The sequence below is a fragment of the Lissotriton vulgaris genome, chromosome 7 (assembly GCF_964263255.1).
Source record: "Lissotriton vulgaris chromosome 7, aLisVul1.2, whole genome shotgun sequence".
Lineage (NCBI taxonomy): Eukaryota > Metazoa > Chordata > Amphibia > Caudata > Salamandridae > Lissotriton > Lissotriton vulgaris.
Window position 1 is genome coordinate 1,761,993,157 of NC_141695.1, and position 22,247 is coordinate 1,762,015,403.

General features: G+C 42.7%; 1 pseudogene; it reads left to right on the top strand.

Annotated features, from left to right (window-relative positions):
- Positions 1-20,281, top strand: part of LOC147706609 (cell adhesion molecule CEACAM6-like) — a 236,267-nt pseudogene extending 215,986 nt beyond the window's left edge.
- Positions 20,282-22,247: the final 1,966 nt, after the last annotated feature.

Sequence of the window (22,247 nt, forward strand, 5' to 3'; positions counted from 1 at the left end):
ATGTATGTTCCCTCCACTTCAAGCTATGAAGACGCAAATACATTTGCGTCCAACGTTAACATGTCCTCTTTCAGACCCACCATGAATGGGTCAAATAGTCCGTTCCTAAATATGCCATGCCAACGTCTTTTTGTAGTATGCTTTACACGTTTTTCCTGCTCTGGCAAAGTAGGCCCTGAATTCCTGCCATCAAGCCACTTTACTGGCTTCTGACTCTGAATCTCAGCCCAGGCTGTCTTTGTACCCGTGAACTCTGACTTACTTCCAGCGCGGTCCCCCGTGCTCAGCTCAGCCTGTTGCCTGCCAAGACTGACTATAACCTTCGAGTTATCTGATCTGCTCCTCGAAAATGCATTCCTGCCTACTAGCTCCAGTAAACATTCCCCAGCTGCAGAGCCAAAGGGCATCACTGTCTCCGTGCAAGTAATTCATGGCTCTGTCTCCATGGTAGGCCCATGCCCTCCCTCGCACCTCTCGCTTCTCATGCAGACACCCAGGCGCTTGTACACGCACTCACAGTCAGTATAGAGTAGCTTCTGCCCCAGAGACCTTTCCGTTCAGATAATATGGTTCCCAAACATCAGATATCAGATATGATAGAAGTACAAGTTGATCTGACATGCCAGACTTCTGTCTCTTTCCGTCAGTGTAAATGTCAAGTTTCCTGCACCCTCAAGTTACACGTACATTACACGTCATGCAGCTGCGCGCGCATCCAAGTCTCCGATTTCTGCTGACACTGCCGGATTCACTCACGGATCCGCCTACTTGTGACATCATGATAAATGACGTTCTTGTTCACACCTTCATACACGCCTATTGTAACGCCTTTTGTATTACGTACATGCACTCTTATCTCTCTACTCAGCTGTTACGCCTCCTGCCTATGCTTTTACTGTAATGCATTGACTATATATATGAATGCCTGTCAATAATGTATTGTCGCATACTCGCTTACTTGCATATCATTGACTCTGTCAGTCTGTCCCTTCCCGAACCCTGCGTGGTGACGGAACGGTATGCCACCTTGGCTCGAGCCAATATGCTAATTACCCAATTCCTTTTTAAGGAATAAAACCCACTTTGAGAAACCTCAAATATCACGGATTTTGCCTCTTATTTATTATGAGTTATCCTTATTGATTTTACCGCATAGAAATTCAGTACCAGGTAATTAAATTTACCACATAATTGGCGCCCGAATAGGGACCCCTCCCCCATCTCACGCGCCGGAGGTGCTTTGCAGGCCTAGCCCCCTGCCACAGCCGGACGGAAACTACGCGTACCCGCAGGATTTCCTGTATCTCCCTCAGGCCAACGGAGGTGACTGAGGCTGCGATCGACACCCAGACGAGGCGGTGAGGAGTGCGGAGGATCCCGACCAGAGCCTAGCTGAGAGAGCAAGATCCGAGGTATACAGAGGCCCACCAGGTTCCGAAGTTCCGAAGTATCTGCGGCACGAGTCGAGTCCGAGTCCAGTCCGAATCCAGTCGAGTCCAGTCCAGAGTTTCCGAGGCCTTCTGTTTCCGTGCTTCCCGGTGAGTACCGTTGCTGGGGACGCATCTAGACGTGCACATTAGTTTGTGCCGGTCAAGACAGGTTTGGGTACACAGACCTGGTCTGCACTGTTTTAGACAGTGTATCTGTACTGTTTAGCAGTATATCGAGTCTGCACTGTTGAGCCATTGTTGAGCAGTGTATCTAGTATTATGCAGTCTGATTATTGTTGTTCGTTTCAAAATGTTTTAAATGTGTCTTAAAAATGTCGTGGTATGAGTGATTGTTCGATCTTTATTATTGTGATTATTGTGTTCATTGTGTTCATACCCAAGTAAGAACCAAGTAGCCAAGTTTATTAAGATGCCGTTATTCTCCAAATTAAGACAGATAAAAACTAGGAAGGGGATACTCGAGGAAGCCATTCCCATTCCACCTAGGGACACTCCAGGGTACTTTATGTACCACAAGCACGGCCTAGATGCCGTTCTATTTCTCGATTTATGGGTGGACTACACTAAAGACCTGGCAGAGAACCAGAGATGGCCCGCTGCTGGGACATGGGATGCAGAGTGCATCATAAGAGTAGAAGAGGCATTACGGAAAAAGAAAGCCAGACAGTCACAGAAGGATGCCATCGAATTATGGCGTAAAGAATCACATAGGCGTACAGAAAAGGCACTTAGAAAGGAAGAGAAAAGGAAAGAGGATTCTGACAAGGCCCAAGAAAACGTATTAGTTGAGGAAGGTATCCGAGTAAAAATAGAACAAGTGGACAGACAACTAAACACCATTAGGAATGGTATGTATCCTCTTCTGGCCGAAGGTTTACCCAAAGCCACTCCGGAAGTACCAAAAGATCTATCGCCTCCTATGCTCCCGATTAAAGTACATCCCAAAACCGCGAAGGATATTTTCCTTTCTTCCTATCTAGATGATGTAGTGCCCGCATATGCTAATTCCGCACGGCAGCGCACACCTCCTGCTGGTGGCGCTCGACCCCGAGACAATCAGCACCTACCCCCGCGACAAGCTACTCCTCCGCCTCTTCCTCCCGTTCCGAATGTTCTTCCAGCTCTTCCCGCACCCATTCTTCCCACTTTTCATCCAAATAACCCTTTCGGAGCCGGTGCCTCAGGAGGCGCGTCTGGAGGGACGATAGATTTTCAGACACCTCCACAAGTACATAGATTGACTTACAGAGACCTAGCACAACAACGTACACCTCGATCAGCCGATTTTGATATAGTAAAGGAACGTCTCGGGGATTGTAGATACGATCCAGTACCCGGTAGAAATGATGACAGACTAATACTCGCATCAGTACGACTAAGACGGGTTACCAATTTCTTGTTAACCCTACCCGGAATGGTTGAACATCTAGACAGAATATATCATTTTGTCCAAACAGGGCAAGGACCTGAAAGTATTAAGGAAGCCATGGCTCATCAGAAAGTTGACACTCAAGCCAAGATATTACGGTTTTTTATAAACTGCTTAATAAGAGAACAAGATAGACCGGGGATGGACCCGGAGGAAATGCAAGCACTTCATAGATGGGGTCAGAATATAGCAGACGGGAACCATGATAAACAGAATAGTATAAAAAACATGTACCAAAGAATCAGAAGTGAAGTGTTAAAAATACATGAAACAAGACTGTTAGAACCAGGAAATGAATCAGACAAGCTTGAGTCCTCAGAAGAGGAGCAACAAGAAGAAACTACAGGACCAGTTAAAGAAACAATAGCGTATGTAGGTAAAGGGAGACCTTTTAATAATTCAATGCGTCCAGTGCGTCCAGAAAGCAAAAGACTTTTTCAGGAAGCCATGTGGAATGCGAGAACTCCTGAACACTTATTCCAAGCTACTGACAGCAGACTTCGAGAACGAATGGGGTACCATGTACTCGATTCTATGGACGAACAAGAACTAGCTAGGTCAGCAGTACAATGGGCTGACAGTTCCGAGAAATATAGTGATGATGCGTTATTACGCACGTTTTTGAACATGACACCAAGCGAACAGCGTTTAGCTGGTACATACATGATACAACACCTACTTCTATTGTATAGAAGTCAACATTCCGATCCAGGCCCCCTGCATGATATATTAACAGAACTACTAATGAATAAATGGAGAGGTCTAGGTACCGACCTGATTAAAATAATTCTAGAACATCGACACAGATGTAGTGCCTTTCTATGTCCACAGTCTGAGCCAACACACTCCATGGAAAGAAAAACGTATTACATGGATAGACAGAATCCGCTACGAGAAGTGCACCCAGTTCAGAATGCCGACAACACACTTAGACGCGTGTTCGTGTACACCCCTATAACTAAAATAGAGTTATTGGAAATGAAAAAATTAGTACCTAGCCATGATAAAGACCCTGCAGGTTTTCACCGTGAAATAAAAGACATGTTACTCATGGGTGATTATACTTATCCCGACCTTATGAAAATATTGAAAGTACTACTGCCCCCTGGTATCTACGAGAAACTCAAAGAAAAAGAATGGGAAGTGGGAAATGCAAAGATTGATTGGACTGCATTAGAGAACGAAGAAAATACTAGAGTTCCAGGTCTAGGGCTTGGAGAAAAGGTTAAAGTATTACCAGGATTGTTAGTGCAAGTATTGCCACGTTTACTAAGCACGAAAAAGGAAGATTGGGGTGCAATCTCAGCCTGTAAACAGAAAGCCGATGAAGATACTAGTGATTTTTATTCCCGATTCGAAAAATGTTTTGGTATTAACAGCGGCCTGAAACCAAGTAGCGAATCATACCCACACCTTTTTGTAACAAAATTAGTCGAGAACTCACTGCCCCAAGTAAAGAACAGAGTATTAAAAGTCGAAAGTACTTGGCAAGCTAATACCCCTTCACAAATGTTACAAATGTTACAGTACCACCAGAATAGAATTAGAGAAGAACAAGAACATGAACAAAGACGCATGAAAGACACGAAAATGAAAATGTTAGTTGCCCAGTCAGTTCCTGCTGATGGTCACAAAAAGGGTGCGACCCAGTCTAGTCATTCGACGGCTCCTGTCAAAGGGACATGTAACTATTGTAAACAGCCAGGTCATTATGTGAACGATTGTGCAGTTCTGAAACACAATATCTCCACGGGTAAGACCAAGGAGAGACCGCGTGCACCTAGACAAGATCAGGCCCAACAACAAGTACCACAGAATATACAGCATATTCCGCCTATGCCAGTTTCACAACAGACTGCAGCAGTGCCACAGCAACAGCCTATTCCTGCAACACAGAACACGACACAACAGATGTACCAGTATGCACAAAATGATTACCCCGATTATCAGCGATACACATGAAACAGCCTAGAGAGGGAATTTGGCTTGCCGCTTATTGAAGTTCCTGTAGATCAAGAGGGTCCTTATGTACACAGTCAGGTGTTAGGGAAAGACAGAAAGTTTTTAATTGATACAGGGGCAAGCAGGACCACAATCAGTCACAATGAGGTTCCAGGGGCACCCCTCTCAGGCTCACAGAATGTTTCCCTTGGATTTTCAGGAAAGCCTATTACTAATGAAGTATCACAGCCACTTCCTCTGGCAGTGGGTCCTTTGACACGGACAACAGATCTATTGCTTACGAAATCATGTCCAGAAAACTTATTAGGAATTAAAACATTGAAGGCTCTAGGAGCTATAATATGCTGCTCTCCGGAAGGAGTACGATTATTCTTACGAGATTTTAAAGGCCATTACGTGTTAAGAGACATGGATCCCCGGTTGCAGAATGTACCTGCACACTTGTGGGCGCAAGGCCCCGCGGATGTAGGTTGTATGAACATTACACCATATCGAGTCACACTCAAAGCAGGAGTGGTATTACCACGAATTCGACAATACAAGTTACCCCCAGATGCTGTAGTGGCTTTACTGAGAATCATTGACGAGCTCATCGCACAAGGAGTGGTCGTAGAAACTGACTCCAATGTATGTAATTCTCCTATCATTCCAGTTCTTAAACGTACTGAGCCAAATGCACCACCTCTTTATCGATTAGTTATTGATCTGCGCGAATTGAATAAATGCATTGTACCACAGTACCCAGTGGTTCCAGATATCTCGTCATTACTGACAGCTATTGATTCAGAAGCAACGTTCTTTACTGTAATTGACCTTAAGAACGCCTTCTTTAGCGTCCCTATTGACCCAGAAAGCCAATACTTGTTCGGATTCAGTTTAAATGGACGGAGTTTCAAATTTTCACGCGCACCTCAAGGATTCACAGAAAGCCCCAGCATCTATAGCCAAGCACTGAAAAAACAACTCGACAGTATCCACATGCCTGTTAACACCACCCTACTTCAATATGTCGATGATCTGTTGATCACCGCCCGAAGCGAACCCGAATGTGAAAAAGCATCACTGACGGTTTTAAACTTTCTGGCTGACAAGGGACACAAGGTATCTCCCTCGAAGCTACAATTCTGTGTTCAGCAAGTTGTGTACCTGGGTCACTTGCTGTCCAAAGTGGGGAGACAGCTCACTCCAGATCGCATCCAGTTAATTGTAAACATGTCACCACCGAAAACATAAAAGGAGGTGCGGGCTTTTATAGGCCTCACTTCGTACTGTAGACAATGGATTCCCCAATATGCATTTCTAGCAAAGCCACTCATTAAATTGACAACTCAGGAGGCAGCGACATCGAATGTCCTCCCTTGGACTCAGGAACATACACAAGCTTTTGAAGACTTAAAGAAAGCCCTATGCCAAGCACCTGTTTTAGCAACACCATGTTACAATAAGCCTTTTACACTTTTTGTCACAGAACGTGAAGGTACTGCATTATCAGTCCTCACTCAGGAACAAGCAGGTTCACACAAACCGTGTGCTTACTTTTCTAGCACATTAGATCCAGTAGCCCAAGCTTTACCTGCATGTTTAAAATCAGTTGCAGCGACAGCATTAGCAATCAGACAGAGTGATTCCATAGTATTAGGACATCAATTGACAGTACAAGTTCCACATTCCGTGGAAGTTCTTTTAAATCGCACACAAACCCAACACTTGACCATAGCCAGACTGACAGGATATGAATTGACATTGTTTCAACCACATATAGAAATTAGACGCTGCAGCACATTGAATCCTGCCACACTTTTGCCATTAAGCGGTGTAGACCCACTGAAGCATGATTGTATTGAAGTCATTACTATTACAACGAAACCCAGACAAGACTTGACAGATGTCCCATTACCAGACCCAGAGCTGACACTTTATGTGGATGGCTCATGTATGAGAACAGGTACAGGTGAATTAGTGGCAGCTTACGCAGTCACGACAGACACTGAAGTTATTGAAACCAATTGTATCGACACACTGTCAGCTCAAGCAGCAGAGCTTATCGCTCTGACACAAGCCTGTATTCAAGCCAAAGATAAAAGAGTTAACATATACACTGATTCACGTTATGCATTCGGAGTTGTTCACGACTTTGGAGTTCTCTGGCGAGAGAGAGGTTACTTAACTTCTCACGGTGCCAACATTCAACACGGTCCCCTCATTCAAGCCCTGTTAGATGCAATACATCTACCAACTTCGATATCTATTATGAAGTGTAAGGCACATACAAAGATTACTGATACGATCTCCCAGGGTAACGACCTGGCAGACCGAACAGCTAAGCAAACTGCCCAGAATCAAATTCATGTAAACGACTCGACAAAGACAATAGTTCCGACACAATCACACTGTATGACAGTCAAGGATCCCACACATGATGTAATTGATATACAGACACATGCCACACCAGATGAAATAAAGAAGTGGACTGAACTAGGAGGGATCCAAACAGATCAGGGATGGATGACGAAGGGAAAATCTACATGGTTTCTCCCCGATTCCATGGTTCAAGTCATCATTAACACTATCCATAGCCCAGCACACCTAGGAGAAAAAGCGATGCTAGACAGTATCCAACATATATGGTCCAATAAGAACTTAAGGGCAGCGGCAAAACAAAAAGTGCGTACCTGCATGATTTGTTGTCAGTTCAATCCAGGTAAAAGCATTCCTGTAGAGAAAGGTGGATTTCAGCCTCCCGACCACCCTTTTGAAGTCCTCCAGATGGATTATATCCAGATGGAACGCTGTCGAGGATTCAAGTATGTCCTCGTAGTTGTATTTGCGCTTTCACGATGGACCGAAGCATACCCAGTTCCCGATTACACTGCTCCGACCACTGCCAAACAGCTGGTTCGTGAATTCTTCCCACGGTATGGTTTGCCCCGTATCGTGTACTCAGATAACGGTCAGCCATTCTCATCTGAGCTTGTAAAACACATTACACTTCTGTTAGGTTATCAGTGGAAGTTCCACTGTGTCCGGCATCCCGAGGCGGCCGGTCTCGTGGAGCGCCATAATCAGACATTAAAGATCCGACTTTCAAAAATATGCAGAGAGAAAGGCGTTGACTGGATAGTAGCCTTGCCAGTTGCCCTTTTTTATATGAGGATGGTTGCGCATTCTCGTACTGGGCTATCCCCGTATGAAGTGGTCTTTGGTAGGCCACCAAATATGTGGGGGACGCCTATACCTCGTAAAATTACAGATGTTGACTGTATTATGCTGACAGATTACCTTGCCTCCTTGATGTCTGCACTACAATCTTGTCGTTCACAGGTAGCTGCAGCCTTTCCCGACAACACCGAGGTAAAGCCCCATGAAGTGGTCCCCGGTGATTTTGTGTTCGTGCGGAATTTTGATCGGAGAAGTCCACTGGAGCCCCGCTGGCAGACCCCGAAGTTGGTTCTTCTAACGACAAGGACGGCTGTTAAATTGGAGGGCAGAAAAGGATGGCTGCACTCGAGCCACATAAAAAAGTTTCACGGACTTCCTTCGGACTTGGACTGTAAGCCCTGCCCTCCTCCACAAACTGACTCAAAACTCCCCCTGGTTGAGAAAACCGCTTCTGAAGAATATAGACTAAAATTACGGTCTAGCAAGTCAGACAGTTTAATTGTTTAAGTCCTCCCCTAGGTGAATCGGTTAAATTAGTTTCTGACATGTATCCCCTAGATCGAGATAGAGAGAGAGATAGGCAGAGACAACTGAAAAAACGTGCATATTGTAAATCACTTCGTAGTCACTGTATAGTGACATTATTAATTATGTTTTTTCTAAGTCTTCTGATTATTGCTGCTAGTATCTTGCTGCACTCCTACTACCCTATTTTCAAACATGTACAATCTGCTTAGAACGTTACTGCCGAACATTCCTTTAATGAGTTACCTCCACATGAACTTTCTTACAGACTTGCGCTGCGCAACAACACATTCATTAGTATGCTACATCACTCCCATCAGACTAACAATGCTACAAACTGTTGGATTTGTGGCCGACTCCCTCCCTATCAGAAATACAAGGGAGTTCTGCCCCTTTTTCCATATCCGTTCACTCACAATGGCTCCTGTGGGGCATGGTTTAGATTGATTAATTCCCTAGATTCTGATATTGCTGTTTACGATGGAAGCTGGGTTTGGGGAAACTTGAACCTAGTTTTACTTAAAGTCTGTTACCCCGACGAGAAGGGAATTCCCACTAGAATAGGAACTGATTTAGAAAATGAAGTATATGGATTAGGTAACTACACAATTAATCTCATGATTCTGACTGTTGAATCCGAAACTGCACCAGTTTTACCTGCCATGTCAGTATTACCAGTCAAAGGTGAATTATGTATCAGAAAGAATGGTTCCATACACTTAGGTCATAGTGAATGTACTACTGTGATCGAATTCAGTGATCAAGGCAAATCCACGTTTAGAGCTACCCGTCATTCCTACTTTGTCTGTGGCCATACTGCATACATACGTTTGCCTCCAGATTGGGATGGTACCTGTTACATTGCATTCCTTCTGCCACCTGTTTTCCTAGCTCCTCCTGATTATCATAGAAATACCAATCTAGTAACCAGCAGACTCAGAAGAGATATCTCACTTGTCGATTACACTGAAACAGCATGGGAACAATATACCGATTTTAATAAAGGATTCTTTTTCTTCTTGGGTCCTGTCCAAAATAGTAAATTAATACGCAGATTAACTAGAACACTTGAAGCAGTAGTGAATGAAACTGCCTCCGCCTTAGGTAACCTAACCGAAGAACAGTCCGCGATGCGGGTTGTTGTCCTTCAGAATCGTCTTGTTATTGACGTCATCTTGGCAGATAGAGGTGGAGCCTGTAAGGTCATCGGGTCAAGTTGCTGTGTTTTCATTCCACAAAACGCACCATCTGTATATCAAGCTATTACACGTCTCCATAAAATTGCAAATCAGATACATCAGAATCCAGGCACCTGGACTTGGTCCGGTTGGTTCTGGACGACGTTGACCGCTTGGGGATGGAAGATCCTATCCTTCCTAGGCATTGGCCTTCTCATAGTATTCAGCTGTTGCCTGTGTTTACAATGTGGACCGGCGATTTGCGGCCTGTGTGCCACATCATGTATTCCGAATTCAAATTCCCATTCAACACGTCAAAAGAATAAAGAAGAGCAAATGATGTTACATGAACAGATTGATCGGTTCATGCAGATTGATATATCATGAAGGGTCCGTAGGGGACAAGGAGGGAATGAGGTAATATAAATTTTATGATCAATTATGTCCCCTATCTTAGACCCCACCGACTCCGTGTACGCGCTACAAGTACATGTATGTTCCCTCCACTTCAAGCTATGAAGACGCAAATACATTTGCGTCCAACGTTAACATGTCCTCTTTCAGACCCACCATGAATGGGTCAAATAGTCCGTTCCTAAATATGCCATGCCAACGTCTTTTTGTAGTATGCTTTACACGTTTTTCCTGCTCTGGCAAAGTAGGCCCTGAATTCCTGCCATCAAGCTACTTTACTGGCTTCTGACTCTGAATCTCAGCCCAGGCTGTCTTTGTACCCGTGAACTCTGACTTACTTCCAGCGCGGTCCCCCGTGCTCAGCTCAGCCTGTTGCCTGCCAAGACTGACTATAACCTTCGAGTTATCTGATCTGCTCCTCGAAAATGCATTCCTGCCTACTAGCTCCAGTAAACATTCCCCAGCTGCAGAGCCAAAGGGCATCACTGTCTCCGTGCAAGTAATTCATGGCTCTGTCTCCATGGTAGGCCCATGCCCTCCCTCGCACCTCTCGCTTCTCATGCAGACACCCAGGCGCTTGTACACGCACTCACAGTCAGTATAGAGTAGCTTCTGCCCCAGAGACCTTTCCGTTCAGATAATATGGTTCCCAAACATCAGATATCAGATATGATAGAAGTACAAGTTGATCTGACATGCCAGACTTCTGTCTCTTTCCGTCAGTGTAAATGTCAAGTTTCCTGCACCCTCAAGTTACACGTACATTACACGTCATGCAGCTGCGCGCGCATCCAAGTCTCCGATTTCTGCTGACACTGCCGGATTCACTCACGGATCCGCCTACTTGTGACATCATGATAAATGACGTTCTTGTTCACACCTTCATACACGCCTATTGTAACGCCTTTTGTATTACGTACATGCACTCTTATCTCTCTACTCAGCTGTTACGCCTCCTGCCTATGCTTTTACTGTAATGCATTGACTATATATATGAATGCCTGTCAATAATGTATTGTCGCATACTCGCTTACTTGCATATCATTGACTCTGTCAGTCTGTCCCTTCCCGAACCCTGCGTGGTGACGGAACGGTATGCCACCTTGGCTCGAGCCAATATGCTAATTACCCAATTCCTTTTTAAGGAATAAAACCCACTTTGAGAAACCTCAAATATCACGGATTTTGCCTCTTATTTATTATGAGTTATCCTTATTGATTTTACCGCATAGAAATTCAGTACCAGGTAATTAAATTTACCACATGGGGAGGGCTGTGTGTTACAATATTTGATCCACCTAATAAATATTAATTAGGCACATTATTTTGTGACACTGGTGATGTATTATTTTGTTAGCTCATATTATGACAGCAACATCTACATCAAATAATTGTTAATAATATCAGATTACCTGAGCATACAAAATTGTGTAAACACTAGCCCTGGAAAACATTTAATTACAGTGGTTGTAATCAAAGACGTTTCCGTGAATTTGTATTAACAAAATTGATGTGCTTACACCCGTTTGCATAGTTTTGTGTAATTTCAGGCAAAAACGTCTACTAAAGAATACAGGAAAAGAGCATTTAGCACTATTTTCTTATCGCAAATAGCATCTTCGGGTCCAGTTTGGACTAAGAAATAGTGCTAAATGCCGGGTTACGCTCTTTGAGTAATGCCATGTAATATTGTATAATTTTGATGTTATTTCTCGTAAATACGCAACAGCGAATTAGTCGGATTATGCCCACCCCCAGAAAAATATTTGCAAACAATCCATGTGAATTTAGTTGCAAACCTGTTGTGAAAAAGTTAAATGGGTCTCAGTGGAAAATAATGAAAATGTTCACAGTGCTGAAACAAACCGATAAAATAGTTTGTTTTAAATGGCCAAGTTTTAATTGAATAAAAATGTACATTGTTTTGTACCAAGAAAGGAAATGTGCGGAGATTCACATACATTCTATTTTTGACTAGCAAGACCAATGCAGTAGCCAAACGTTAAAATAGCTCTTTCAAAAGCAGGAAACTAATTAGTTGGAAAACCAAAAGTGCAGTTGCGCTATATACCTCTATACGTGGCTAATTACATGGTACTTACATTAATTCGCTCCAAATAAACACTGCTGATATACTATCTTAAATGTAGCTACCCTTATCTCGCGCTATAAAAATGGTAATTGGTACTGTAGATTGAAAGGGAAAACGTGTAACACTGTGTTGTAATTTCAGTTTACAAAAAGCCAAATACTATTGAGACAAGCAAAAGAAGTCAAATAAGGAGACACGGCCGGCCGAGCGGCCGTGAAACTGAAAGCACGGCCGCTCGGCGTGAAAGCCTTTGATGCTGCAGGGGGTGGAGCGACACCAAGCTGGGCAACAGATGGCTGGCGATTTGATGCTGTGCACGCGCATTTTAGGTCAATGCGCTTGCGCATTGACCTAAAAGCCACGGGCACAGCACCAAATCGCCAGTTAGATAAAGTCTGTTTAAAGCCCTATAGTCTCGTGACCTCAATGCGCATGCGCATTGATAGGTCACGAGATCTAAAAATGGATGCCCCCTTCAATTTAGTGAACATTTCATTAATATTAGGGAGCGGATGTCTATCCACCCATACATTCCCGTTTAAATCTCTTAAATCCACACAAAGTCTCACTTTGCCGTTGGGCTTGCGAGCGACAACGACTGGGGATAACCAAACAGAAGATTCTATCTCCTCAATGACATCTAAATCACATAACCTTTTAAATTCAGATTTTACAGCATCTCTTAAATGTAAAGGAACATTCCTAACTTTATGGACTTTTGGTACAGCATCTTCTCTAAGAATGATTTTGTGTTCAAAGTTTTTCAAAAGACCTAATGTGGACGTAGAAAAAACAGAAGGAAATTTCTTTTCACATTCAGAGCCGAGATCAGACTCTACACTCATGACCAGATCAGAATACCCAAGCACTTGTTCAGGATGATCGGCATCCAATTTTATCATTAAGTCCCTCTGTTGAGGCCATCCCAATAAACAAGAGCCATCTTTAGCCACATAAACCTTGGAATTAATAGTTTTACCTTTGAAACTTAGGGATGTCGTAAAAAACCCAAGAATATCAATGGGTTTCCTCCCATATCCAAGCAACTTTATGTCTGGAGGAGATAATTTTAAACCCGGAAACTCTTTTACCCATTCTTCACCAATGAGAGTACGTTTCGCCCCAGAATCCGCCATAACATTGATTTCCTTCCCTCTAACATTTACAGTGCGGTAGGGAGAATCTTTATCACATGCATTGACTTCATACACAGCAAAAAGAAATTCTTCTTCTAAGTAATCGTCATCAATTTCATTGACATGCTCATCTGAACTTCTTTTTTGATTAAAACCCTTACTTTTAAACTTGTTCTTATTCTTACACATTTTGCTAAAATGACCCTTCATTTTGCAATATCTGCACACTTGACCAATTGCCGGACACTTTCTATCATTTGCTAGGTGATCCGGACTACCACATTTAAAACATGCAAATTCTCTCCTCTCTTGGAATTGTTGGTTTCTGTTTCTGAATGAAGATCTTTCATCAAAGTTAGATTTCTTTATAATATTGACTTCAGCAATACTTTTTTCTGCAAGTTCCTTCACTCCAAGTTTCATGTTTTCAAAACGATGTGCGATTTCTAACGCTTTGTCTAAAGTCAGATCCTCAGTGTCTAAAAGTTTTCCTTGAAGCTTGACATCAGCAATTTTGTGGACCATTTGATCACGCAACATCTGATCATGAAAGGTTGAATAATTGCACTTAGATGCCAAAACCCTTAAGTCATTCATAAATGAGTCAACAGATTCACTTGGTAATTGACCCCTACTTAAAAATTTATGACGGGCAACTACACTGTTGACTTTCTTAATATACTGTTTATCCAACTGTTTGATTGCTTCCTCGAAAACATCAATCGCTTCTTCAGAAGATGATACACCACCTGCAGACAAAGGTAAATGACTTAAGACATGTCTTCCTTCAGCACCTAGACAGTGTTTTAAGATGGCAAGTTTCCGTTTATCGGTATAGTCATCTCCACCAATAGCTTCAATGTAAGCATAAAAACCTTCTTTCCATCTTTTCCATTCAAGGATAGGTTCACCTGGGTTTGGTAGAAATGGTGGTGGTGCTGAAAAGCTTTCCATTTTAATAAAGCAAAAACCAAAAACAATTTGATAGGTAAATGTAGTATTCGTTTTGCTTTATATATTTTCTTTTCTTTTTTTTATAAATTGTAAAGCAAAATTAAACTTTCTCGCAGAGTTAATGCGAAATTCAAACTTTCTCGCAGAGTTAATGCGAAATTCAAGAGTTAATGCCAATATCACACTTTTTAGACGATCAATGAGGCTAATACGCGAAGTTAGCAGATTGTCATTGCTTTTCATTGAATTTTGTCCCAAAAGATGGCCGCCGTGCGTCAAAATGCGTAAAAAGACGTCGTGACGTCACGCGCATGCGCACCGGCTCGAGTTACTAGACTCGCGTAGTTTTACTCACCAGGACTCGAATCATGAAAGTGCCCAAAATTATAAATATTCCTCATACAAAGGCATAAAACTGTGGCGGTTTCACCTTCTTGATCCTGCCACAGTCCGTGACGCTGCGCAGATAACGCCGCCAGCTCTTCTTGACAGTTCGTGATCCTCCGCATCTGACGAGAAGCAACGATGCAGGTAGGGACTCCAGGTTTGTTTTAAGGTTCTTGCCCAATCGTCGCCAGTGTAATGAAGTCGATTCCAGAGTCAGGCATGCAGTTTAAAGGAGTTTTATTGATGAGCAAATATAGTCAGTCCATATCAGTAAACCTGGGTCGTAACTGTCATCCCATGGAATCCGGAACACAGCAGTGTTCCTGATTCCAGGCATGACACAACAACACCACACAGTGCCTCCTAAGGATTTCTTAAACTAAGGTGGTTATGGTGCAAGACTGGAGTGTTGCATCCTGATTTCTTTGTTTTGCTCGTATTCAGGGCTTAGCTATAGCAGTCCTTTCCTAGGGACGCTCAGTGAACAACGCATACTCCCTTGAACATTGCTATTCTTGCTATAGGTAGCCAGAGGAGTGATTGTGAGACTGGATTCATGTGTTCTCTTGGCTGAAGACGGAGAACAAGTCTTTGAATGAGTTGTATTTTGTGTATGATGAATGCGGGTGCTCCATGGTATAGGGTGTTGCATAGTTAACTCTGGAGATTACAAGTGTGACAATGGCTTGTAGTTTCTGTTGCATCCAGGGCATGGGATTATGCATTGTGGTGTTTCATTGCATAGACGGGACTTAGTTTTACATTTATAACATGGATCAAACATAGGCTCAAATCCATGGTTATCCCAATGTTTCTGGATTCTCCAAATATTGTTGGGGGACCTCATGCTCCTTAGGCCATATGGCAGTAAACAGTTTTTTTATGACTGTCTGCAGATCATGCGTTCTAGCTTTGCGGTATTTAGCTTTAGATGGTTATTCATCATCAATTAGTTTGTGGCCCGAAGGCAGTCATCATGTTTTAAATTGTAGAGGTCTTCCAGGCCATCCATATTAAAAATTATTAGTTGTCATCCACAGAGCTGAAACAGTGAGGTTATTTAATAAGGTTTGGTAAAGATGTATCTAAATGTTGAATAATAGAGGGGATATGGTGGACCCTATGTGATGCTGCAGTGTTTTGTGTGAGGAGTTTATATGAAAGGTATTATCAACACTACTTTGCTGTCAGTGCTGCGAGGCCAAAAGGCTAATGGGCACTAGCCGAACTCCCTTCTAAACTTTCACATCTGGTCTGTCAAACAAGAATTTCCTATGTGAAGAGATTGCACAACTGTACATCAAATTGATTAATGTGTTCTTAAGCCAGCAACACACATGACATTTCCCAGTCCTAATACAGAAGTGGTTGTCACTGCCTAAAATTACCATTCATTCAGATATCCTGTGCAATCAGGAAACTCCTAGATTCCAGTGTGACACAGTGCTTTGATTAGCCTATGGAGCTGGGGTACAGTTATAACAAGTCAGGTACAAAACCTATATTTGACTGACATTACTGTAGCCTACTGTTGTGGAATACACCCTGGTGAGATAATGCATCTGCCTTATAGTTCTTTATTTGGTTTGCAGGAGCCAGATAGTGTGTTAGGTAATATTCCAGCTGCAAAGGGCTGCAAATACTTTAACTAGCAGTAGTATTACTCTGAAATAACACAATCTAGCCTGTCATGTCACAAAGGGCTGCTATAACATACTATTTTTCAAATATGGTTTAATATCTAGATAACCTGGTTTAATATCTAGATAACCTGCCATTTAAAATGACATTTGCATTTTATTTAGTATTCGCCATTTTTGCATCCCTAAATTGTTAAAGAAAACACTGTCCGACCCTAAGTTCATAAAATATTCTTGAAAATATACTCTCTAAGGTTATTATAAATTAGAGGAGAGGTAAATTAGTGGGGAGGTATATCCAAACTTCACTTACGGAGTTGGTTGGTATTAGGAAACTCCACACTTTTTGAAGCAGATAAAGTTTCCAAACTTTCTATAAGGTAAGGTTTATCTTTTCAAGAATTCCAGATGTGATGATTTCCTAATTCAGAACGTCCCCAGTAGGACATCTTCCAGAACACTTTTAATTGTGGAGGCAGGACAGCTATCACCGGATGATGAGAGAGCTCTGAGCTGAGGCCATCTTATTTTTTTAAATAAGAATTTGATAAGCTTTGCATTGCACAAAGCTTGAACAGATTAGACAATACATTAAGTTGGGAGTCAGACTACTTTCCAACTTTACACACGTCTACTTTAAATTTAATCTAAATGATAGGAGTTAAACTTGGATTGTTAAAATCTGATAGAATGTGCTTTAATATGTACAATAAAAAATTCATACATTTCTTCACATAGAATTACACGGTGTGCACCTAAATATCGAAACCAGAATATCAATGGCACAGAATATCGGAGACAGAATATCAAATCCAAAGTATCAACAGATAAGTGTAGATTTTCTATGTTCTACTCCACGTAAATGTTCCTAGGCAATGTGTATATCTTCAAGGTATGTAGATGTGGAGTTCACAATTAGTAAATCTACACCTTCCTGAATGCACTTACCTTTCAATATTCTGTCCTCAATATTCTTGTACCATGCCAAACCACAAAACTGCCAAATCAACGCTGTATCCTCATCTTGCTTCCACATGCTCTGCCTGCTTCAAAAGACATTCAGATGGATCCCCACAGAACACAGAAAGGCAGTCACTCATACACTCATCACCAGCAGACTTGACCTAGCAACGCAATCTACGCCGGCATCACCCAGCAACAGCTCAGGAAATTACAGTACATGCAAAACGCCTTGGCCAGACTGGTCCTCGACATCCCCACCGCAGCCACATAACGCCTGAGACAACTCCACTGGCTCAACAGTCAACAGGAAAATACCCTCCTACCTGCCTACAAAGCTCTCCACGACACAGGACCAGCATATCCGAACCACCGCCTTGCATTCCACGTACCCATCAGACAACTCGGCTCCATCGACATGCCCTAGCCACCGTCCCACAGATCCACAAGACAAGAACCGAAGGAAGATCCTTCTCCTACCTCGTTGTCAAGATCTGAAACAAAGGGCAATCCCCGTCGCTGACCCAATTCAAGAAGGATCTCAAGACCTGGACTGAACCTCCCTGCCCAGACAGATCAGCAGCCCTCACTCAGTGTCTTGACACCCTCATGCATGAGTAGTTGCGCTATACAAACTCATGATTGATTGATTGAAGCTAGTCTGCTGGTTGTCATTTAGTAGTACAGCCAGTATTTGGGAAAGTATTCATGTAAAGAGTGCAGCTTTAATGTTTGTTTATAGCTGAGTGCCATACCCCCTTAAAAATGTACTTATGGCGACGGAATTGGATATAGTCTCCTTTTCTTGGAGCTTGAAAACCTCGAGAGGAAACTGAAGCTGGGCATGATGCACCTAAGCCAGATACCTTAGCTGCGTGCATCTGCTGAAGTCTTCTTTGACCTACTGAAAAAGTTAGAACCAACCTTTGAAGTTATTCCAGAAGAGGACTTTGATTATCTAGAGGTGTCAGCTCCCATGATCAGTTCTTCACCAGGTGATGGCTTATAAGAGGTTCTAGGGGCCGGTCATTTAGCAGAACACCCTGATTCCAGTGTAGTTGTGGGCACTAATGATAAGGTGGAGGATAATTTAGGTCTGGAGACTAGAGCACCAGATAATGAGGATGACACTCTCTCCCAGGAGAGAAAGAAAGCCTCGAAGTTGGTTAAAGGATTGCATTGTGGAGAGAACGGAGCTAGGGATTGTGTAGGATTCATTTTGTATGGTTTTGAGTGAAGGAGTGTTTGGTTTTGGTTTGCTTGATGGAGTGATTCATAGAGGTAGAATTGTTTAATTTCTTGATAGTATTGAAAGTATTTAGGTTTTTTAAAGGTTTTTTTGTATAGTTTTATTCTTCCGGATTGTTAGGTTTTATTGTAAGGCAAATCAAATGTATATAAGGAAGGGAGGATGTGTTCTAATTAGTTTGCATTGTTAGGGTAATCAATTATATATCAGGAAGAGGTTGTTGGCTGATGTAACAGACTCTAGTTTTGATTGTAGCCTCTTGTGATGCATGGAGTGCCCTGTGGTAGCACTGAAGACTGCAGGCTGAAGGGATGTAGGCCAACCTTCCATTAATTTCATACATATTTTAAATAAATAATCTTCAAAAGTATACGAAGCAGAGTGATTTCTTACACAACACAATCCCTTCCTGTGCTTTCCTTCCAGCCATATGACCTCCAGGACAGGATGCTCTGTTGATGTCAGATGCTCCCTTCCTGTTTTATAATTGTTACATGCACTAAGTCTTTTCCTTCTCTCTCCTGCAGAATCCCGGCTCCGCTGCAGACCCAGCGTACATGGTAAGTACATAACACAGTACAAGGATCAGACCATCTGACATCACAAGACATTTAAATTACAGTCATTATTGTATTTCACCTTAGAGACAGGAAGCAGATCCCTGGCACAGGAAGTGAAGATGCCCTTCTGTGGGGAGGAGACTTGTCTGCCTGAGGGACAAAGAAACAGGAAACAGAGGCCGGGCAGATGTTCTTGGTCCTCAACTTTGAAGGTTTCAGAGGGAGTTGAGGAGTCTCAGGGAGGAGAACATCAGCAGAGCTTAGATCAAGAGCTGATTCAAATGAACCGATAGGAGCCAGGGAGAAATAAATTGCAATAATAATAATATTATTATTTATTATTATTATTTGTGCTAATTGAATTCTTCATAGTACGCCTCTTCCATTTGATAGTAGATGTTGGTTTCAGTATTTGTATTTGATTTATGGGTGTCGGAAGGATAAATGGCAGACTTTGCTGAATTCAAACTCATGATCTGGCGACGTCAGCGGATAAAAAGGTACACTTAAACAATTTATAGTCGTCAGATTTACTGAACGCTGATAGAGTGAGTGTCCACCTAACCGAAGGCAGTGAGCATAGGAGTCGCTGCTCAAAGCGGACCTAGAAGTTGGGTCAACGTGTCCGGTATTTCTTTTTAATTTTTGTAAAACAAAAGCTTGAATGTTCCTGGCACACATGCGGAGTACCTACCACTGATGTATCAGGTGCAGTGGCACCAGGGCCCAGAACCCTGAGAAGTTCATTGATCCCTGACAATGCTGTATTTTACTACCCTAGCAGCAGCCCCAGGGGCCATGTTCCTTGCTAGCGCCAGAGCCCTTGGCACCCCTGCTGTGTCCTTTCACAGGTGACATTGTCCCAGGTCCATGGAGTGTGTGTCTCTCTGGATTCTGACATCTGAGCTGACAGATGTTTGTGCATTCACACCACTACCTGAGACGAGGAACCATGAAGAAGGTGGGCGAGCTATCCACCGATTGCTGGTGGATACAGTCGCCTCCAAGCTGTGCCATACTGTTGACGCATTGTGCCCACTACTATAAATAAAACATATACACACCTGATGCTGACCTAAAACAAAAGGAATCTACTAAATTCTTTTTATTTCTAATGGTTGATTCTTTTGTTTCCAGGAGTAGAAACATGGAGACCGAGCAACTCAAGAGCAGATCAAAAGGTAAAAGATGAAATATTCCATTTAAATGTATTATTGTTTACTTATCTTAAGCAAGGTCTGGTTAATATATTAAAGGAGGTTTGTAGAGGTCATTTTAGAAGATCTCTGTGGCCTTCAATACATTGGTCAGTGACGTGGTTGTAGTGCTTTGTCAAACAAGAGACAATGTTGTTTTTGTCTAACTTGTCAGTTTTGTTTTAAGTTTTATATAGTAAACTCCCACAGCAGGACTTTGTTTTTGAAAACAAAGATGCAGGGACCCTTCACTCTGCTGATTGTAAATTGATTCACTTCTCTGCCTGGTACTGCCACACCTCTCAGTGAGCTCTGTGGCAGTGAAGTCTGGAGGCAGTCATTATCACCCAGGGACTGGGGGTTTCGTCATCAGGCCTATGTACATGTTTATATGTTAGAATATTATGTGCTAAAATATAGTTAATCAGATTAATCGTTATAATATGATAATTTAGCAGAACAACATTTTGTTGCACAATATTGCACTTATTGAAATTATGGTATATAAATAAAAAATTAATATTTAAATATCCTAATGAGTTCCAGTATGTTTTAAAAATTACAAGTTGGCAACGATCTGTGCACCAACCCAGACGATGGATTCCAAGGCCAACCAAGAAAGGATGATTTCAGGAACAGCAGTATTTTCAAGCATTCTAACAAGGTCAACTTTTTGTCATTTACAATGTGACCGAATGACAAAACATATGTACTTTTGTCTATTTGCGCAGACGCGCAGGGTTTTGCGATTTACACGCTTCTATATAAAGAAAGTGTTGCAAAGGTTCAACTGTACTGGTTGATTTATGGTGTCAATTAAAACAGCGATGTGCACACTTTAATTCAGTGGAGTCTACAACAGCGATCTATACGCTAGCGTTATAGTGTATTTTGCTGAAATCTATAGACTAGAGTGTGTTCTAATATTATTGCCATTATTGCATTCATCTACAAGTTATTGGTCAGCAAGGCTTATTCAAGGATTTTCAATCAACCACCACTATTTCTTCAGTCACCAGGGAAACCAAAATAAACAGCAAGAAAGAAGCCGATCCAGTCTTAGGCAGTTCCCTGTATGCTAGCCTGGTGGAGTCAGGCAGCCAGAGTGCAATGGGAGATGGTTTTGAAGGCTGAGGAGAGGTCTAGCAGGATAGGGCCACTATGTGGCCTTGGTTGAGGAGCGTGCAATGTCATCAGTGGCGGCAAGGAGGGTGGTCTCAATGCTGTGGTTGCTGCGGAATCCGGACTAGGAGAAGTCAAGGATGGCGTTTTCTTCGTTGAAGGTGGTTAACTGGGCGTTGACGATTTTCGCAGTGGCTTTGGATGTAAAGGGAACAAAAGAGATGGGACAGTAGTTCTTAAGGTCGGTGGGGTCGGCAGAGGGTTTCTTGAGGAGGGGCTTGACCTCTTTCTGCTTCCAGTCATCAGGAAAAATGCTGGATTCGAAGGTGGCATTGATGGTGCGGCGAAGTTTGGGTGCTATGGCGGCGGCGGCTCCGTGGAAGATGTGAGGGGACAGGGATCCATAGGGGCTCCTGAGTGGTGGTCTTCATGGCTGTGGTATCTTCTTTGGTGACAGGGGCCCAGGCGGTGATGGTGTGCTGGCTGTCATTGCTGGAGGGGATTGTAGTTTCTGGAGTCTGTTCGCTGAAGTTGCTGATGAGACATGATGTATCTGTACCATCTTGTAAACTAATGGTTTACAATGGAGGTATCAATGAGTTACAAAGGAAGCATCAATAGTTTACACAGGACGCATTATTGATTTACAAACGAGGCATCAATGGGTTACACAGGATGCATCTGTGGTATCGGGTTCCCAAGGCCTACATGCTCCGTAGATAACCCACTTACACTGAAAGAACTGTTAGCACGGAAACTGAAAAGTACAAAGAACAAGTTTATTAAGACCCCATGGGGTGGTGGTACATTCCTAAAGCACCCTTCGGTAATGC